Source organism: Triticum dicoccoides, chromosome 5A (genome assembly GCF_002162155.2).
Source record: "Triticum dicoccoides isolate Atlit2015 ecotype Zavitan chromosome 5A, WEW_v2.0, whole genome shotgun sequence".
Lineage (NCBI taxonomy): Eukaryota > Viridiplantae > Streptophyta > Magnoliopsida > Poales > Poaceae > Triticum > Triticum dicoccoides.
This window is the reverse complement of record NC_041388.1, coordinates 403,204,726-403,210,633: the sequence shown is the minus strand read 5'-3', so window position 1 is coordinate 403,210,633 and position 5,908 is coordinate 403,204,726. Positions and strand designations below refer to the sequence as shown.

At 47.2% G+C, this 5,908-nt stretch overlaps 1 pseudogene; it reads left to right on the top strand.

Annotated features, from left to right (window-relative positions):
- Window positions 1-5,150, top strand: part of LOC119299605 — an 11,096-nt pseudogene extending 5,946 nt beyond the window's left edge.
- The last annotated feature ends 758 nt before the right edge of the window (window positions 5,151-5,908 follow it).

The following is a 5,908-nucleotide window of genomic DNA, read 5'->3' as shown; positions in this document are numbered from 1 at the left end:
GGGGCGGTCGATATATATACCCCCTGTCGACCGTGATAACTTATACCACGGGAGCACCCCCCGGCCCTCTCGCTCAACCAAAACTCTCGAGGACACCCAAACCCTAGAAAAAAACGATGTTGGTCTCCTACCCCCTCCCGCCGCGTCCCTACCCGACAAACTCTCTCGAGGCCACCCAAATTTACCAAGTTAAAAGAGCGTTGTCATCGAGGCCACCCCAAACCCTTGAAGCGTTATCGAGGCCACCCCAAACCCTTGAAGCGTTGTCGAGGCCATCCCAAACCCTTGAAGCGTTGCCGAGGCCACCCCAAACCACAGAGAAGCAGCATCGAGGCCACTAATATGATTCCTTATTGTGATTAGCTAGCTAGTTCTACGTTTGCCACTAATATGTCCATCTGTCATGTTTGAATAATAATTGCCATGTTGTAAATATTTGCAGAAACTATGGAGAACCCTCGAGACGAAGCAACAGAAGTGATGTTGGGGGAAATAATTGCAAAAGGAAGTGATGTCATCTTGTCATTTCTCAATGACACCGATGGTCTGGAAGGACAGGGTGAAGAAGAAGGCTATGATTATGATGGCTCCGGTGACCCATTAATGCCGGTACAAGAAGAAGACTATGATTATGATGGCTCCGATGACCCAATGCCGGTACAAGAAGGAGACCGTGATGACGGCTCCGGTGATCGAACCGAGTTCAACCAGGTATATATATTAGTTAAGCCTGTGCTGACTAGCTAATTGATGCATTCATTGTTTTCGTATGTACACATATTAATTAACTCTCATCTTTCTTCTTTTTCTATCCCTCTGGATCGAGCACAACTTCGGTAAAGAGACGAGGCCTGAAGAAAAAGTTGCGCTCGGATGAAAGGTTTGAGATCATAGCAATCGGGCGCGATGGCAAGCCGATTGAACCGTACCGGACAAAGGAAGCATTTGCTAATCAGTGCAGGGTTCTTGTTAGGGATAAGATCCCGATCGGTATCCAGCAATGGTTAAAGCCTAAGAATGAAGACCCTGAGGTGTCTTATGTCTCCGATATGCAGAAAGAAGATCTTTGGACAACGCTTAAGGAAAATTTCACCCTACCGCCAGAGGAGGATCCGGAGAAGCCAGTTATAGAGGAATTGATCAAGTCTCATGCTCTTAAGAAGATGGCAGAACTATTCAGGAGGTGGAAGAATGAGCTGAAAACGTTTGTCGACAAAGAAATTACACCAGAATTTACCGGCCAGTTTGAGAAGATCAGTGATCACTGGCCCGCAATTGTGGCCCACAAGACATCGGAAAAGAGAAAGAAGATGTTAATGACAAACAAGAAAAATGCTGCGAAGAAGAAGCATCACCATCGCACGGGGTCAGGTGGCTACCACACAGCCCGACCTTTGTGGGACAAGGCTTAGAATGACCTGATTGCTAAAGGGGTCGAACCAGAGACAGTGAACTGGCCAGACCGTTGCCGTACTTGGTTCTTCGGGGTTGGCGGAACCTTGGACCCTGTATCAGGGAAGTGCGTTTGGACGGAAGAGAAACTGCGAATACCCGTCATGAGGCTTCGGGAGTATATCGAGAAAGCGCAGCAAGGGACGTTCGTTCCAGACAGAGAGAAGGACGAGCTCACAATGGCCCTCAGGAATCCTGAGCACCCTGGACGGACACGAGGCATGCCAGGCTCCGTTCCGTGGAAGGTTGGGTTTCCGAACGCAGGGGGTTACAAATGCCAGGAGAGGAGGAAGAAAGTGGAGCATAGCCAACTACAGGCGCTGCACGAAAGGGTACAAGGGCTAGAGGAACGAGAAGCAGATCGCAGCAAACGACCTGCCGAAGCTTCCCTTGAAGCTACCCCACCATCTCAGCGAAGAAGCAGCATGGCTTCCACCAAGCAGACTTAGCAGCTGGAGCCTGTCTTCACGGCTCCTGCTAGCTACCCCGTGGATGCTATCACGGAGTCTCAACATTGCCACCTTATGGCGCGATGGATGACATTGAAAGTCAAGGCGGCTGTTGGCTCTGTTTTACCTACTAAACCTAACACAACCTACCACGGCCGGTCGATTCCAGAAGGATATGCTAGGGTGATGGTGGATCAAATAATGGACGGATTTGAGGACCTTGAGCTTGACCACCCTATGGGTGAAGGGGAGATTTGGCTGGGTTCTTCTCTGAAGACTCCATGCCTATGGAGGAAGGAGCTCATCAACCTTCCGAACTAGACGCCTCCGCCTCCTCCTCCTCCTCCGGCGAGTCAGGGCCCTCCGCCTCCTCCTCTAGCGAGTGTTCAGGGCACTCAGCCTCCTTCTCTGGCGTGTGGCGGCACTCCGCCTCCTTCTCCGCTTGCGCTGGTGCGCCCGAGCAGCCAGCCTCCTCCTTCTGCGCCTCGTCAACAAGGGCGGAAGAGACCCGCCGCCGCTCCGGCTGCTCCGGCGCGTCGTCCTACTCCTCCGCCTCGTAAGAAAGGACAGACAGCCGCAGCCGCTCCGTCTGCTCCGACGTCTAGCAGTATAGCCAGAGGCAGGCAATACAGATACGGTCCTTCTCTGAAGACTTCAGAGAAGTTACCATACGAGAGGAGCCAGGTGGAAAACACGAAGATCGTGCAAGCCGAAGTGAACAACTTCTTTGAAGGGGTGAAAGCAAAGAAACATCCACCTCCGGAGGAGAAGATAGATCCAGTAAAAGTGAAGCGTTCTCTGGCTGCCCTGAAGAAACCACCAAAGTCTCCAGCGAAAGGCAACTATGTGCATTCTTACAAAGTCATTTATCGAAGCGGAGCGGTCGGGAAGTACTGTTAGTAGTCAAAGGTTAGCAAAACGACGAGCTGGGAAAAAAGTTGCCCAGCTCGGCGAACAAGCAAACCAATCGTCCCCCTGCTCAAGGTGTCTAGCGATATCGTCGCTAATCATCCGGGGATCTTGCCCGATACCAATCCTGCAGATTACCTGCCCGACGATGCAAATTTTGATTTCTTGGAGGTGGACGAACACAAATACGTGTACGGGAAGCCTCTTGTCAAAGATGAAAGATCTCTAACAACGATGATGCAAAGATTCCATGATTGGTACATGAAAACTCGTAGAGAGTCTGAGGGGAGTAATATTTTGACTCTAAGAGTTAGAGAGGAGCATGACCTCGTTGGAATTGAACTGTTGAATGTTCCATTTGAGGAGTTCTTCGCATTTTCAATCTAAAGGCCTTCGATAAATTAATGATCACTTGCTATTGCCTGTAAGTAGTACTACTTCTGTCATTAAGTCTCTATATATAGGTCAGGTCTTTCATTGCATGTATTTTTAATTATCCTCACTATATTATGTAGATTGAAGATCGCCGAATTGAAGAAAAGACAAATCGGTGATATTGGGTTCATTAACACAAATCTCATAGATGCATTTATGGTTGAATTTCAGGCCAAAGATACCGAGGCCAAGCTGCTACAATCGTTTGTATTGAATCAAAACAAAGCTATAATACTCTTCCCTTACGAATTCCAGTGAGTGTTACTATCTTGTGCATATTCGGTTTCCCTTATTAGTCAAGGTTATAGTAATGTAATTGATGAGTTATGCATGCGTGCGTAGCTTCCACTATATTCTCCTAGAGATTAAGCTTGAGCAGGGAATAGTAACCGTCTTAGACTCAAGATGAAAAGATCCCAAGGAGTATGCGGACATTACTGAAATTCTAGAGAAGTAAGTTAAATCGATCATTATCGCACCATATCGGCAACTTTGTTCATTTCCTGATATCAAGTAATTGTTTTCTTTGTCTGGCAGGGTTTGGAAAAAAATTCACCTCAAAAACTCCGGGACTGCCGAAGAAGCTGCAATTTAGACACCCGAAAGTAAGTACTATAGTAGCATGTTCCACGCATCTCCTAGTGATTCAAGCGCTAGTTTCATCAATACCATTTAGCATGCTTGCTAACTATCAGTTTGATTGACCTCTACTTCTTGTAAAGTGGTTGTGGCAGGAACAAGGGAATGATTACTGTGGATACTACATTTGCGAGTCCATCCGCCACACGACCTGTGAGCGGGGCTACTCTGACAAACAATATGAAGTGCGTAAATAATAATATTCACAATTTTATTTTATTACCATCATTTGTGTTCAGTTTCATTTATTCATATATATATATGTATTGACCCCCTTCTTCAAATTAGATATTTCGGATGCGGGATGAACTCCTACCATCAGATCGTATGCGAGGAATTCAAGAGGAATTGGAGGCATTCTTTCTTGACCACGTGATCGCTAAAGACGGAGAATACCATGTGGACCCTAATCAGTTGGTTTTTAATTAGGAGATTATATTGTAAGAGATAATTATATTGTATATATGTAGCCAGTAGCGTCGGATAGATATACAAGAACTTGTTGTTCGACCAATCTCTCAGAGAAGGAGAGGTGGTCGATATCACTTCTCTCTATATGCATATGTTCATGACGATCTTCTGTTTCCTTCATTTGCTTACTAGCTAGCGTGTCCAGTCCTCTCTATACGTATAGTATGTAGCGTCGACCAAGCACGGAGATAAGAGAGGACACTTCTCTCTATTAATTAGCTAGCTAACACAATATATGAAACACCTAAATTAACCCCGCAAAACCCCCTAACCTCCCCTTTCTAAAAAAAATCCCAGCACCTGAAATGCTGACGCGTGGATGCCTATTGGTCCTGGTTGGTGCCACCAACCGGGACCAAAGGGCCTCCTACCTGGGCTCGCCGCACCGGCCACATGGAGGCCCATCTGTCCCGGTTCGTGTAAGAACCGGGACTAAAGGCCAAGGGCATTAGTAACGACCTTTTTGTCCCGGTTCCAAAACCGGGACAAAAGGCCCTTACGAACCGAGACAAAAGGCCCTTTTCTTACTAGTGTGAGCAAGGCCGTGATCGATGTCGTGGACGACATGTCCGTCCTGCTGGCCCTCACCATCCTCCTCAACGGAGTCCAACCTGTCCTTTCAAGTAGTAAGAACTTTACTTGGTTATTTACCCCATGTCATACAACAATTAGCTCGAGCCATATGCAGAAAACAGGGAAATAAGCTTGCTGCTGCACCTATGAGCTGCAGGAGTTGCCGTTGGGTCAGGTTGGCAAGCACTGGTTGCGTATGTGAACAGTGTTCCCGAGCTGTAGCGAGATGTGTGAGGTAAGATACACCGCTGACGCTTTTAACTTTTCTTATTAATTTGTTCGTTTCACCCTCTGACTGGTGGGACCCAACGTACTACGTGGAGAGAGGTAACGTGACTAAGGCTGCATTATTTCTACACCACTATGGATAGTCTTACCACCAAAGCCACATGACACGATTATGATTTAAATCCCAATGACTCCCACACACACAAAAAAACACGGCATACTTGTCACACGAATGCAGGAATGTATAAAAGGTTATTTTCGTCTCGTTGAACATAACGGGAGGGTTGTGTAGCTGGTTAGCCTGTTCGCTCATCAAACTTGAGGTCTCGAGTTCGATAACTACACTTGAGCATAATTCGTGCCAGGAGGATTCTTTCACTGGTCAAAATGGATGGATACTAAGCTATATGATCTCGTAGTGACCATATAATCACCTCATCACGTATAAGCTGCAGTCTCGTTGCTTGATTTCTAGGGTTTGCACTCTTCACACTCTCTTCAGTATATATATACACGCTGGAGCCTCAGTGCTTGTAGTTGCTCTCTTCACACTCTCTCACCCTCTGCAGATCTAAACAAGATTTCGTTGTCCTCTCTCTCCCCTCACTGCTGGTCTGCTTGTAGTTGCTCTATTCACACTCTCTAGATCTAAACAAGACTTCGTTGGCCTCTCTCTCTCCCCTCACCGCTGGTCAAGGAGCTGGCAGGATCCGTCCGCCGGGAAGGGAAGGAGTCTTAACGTTGTTGCCGTC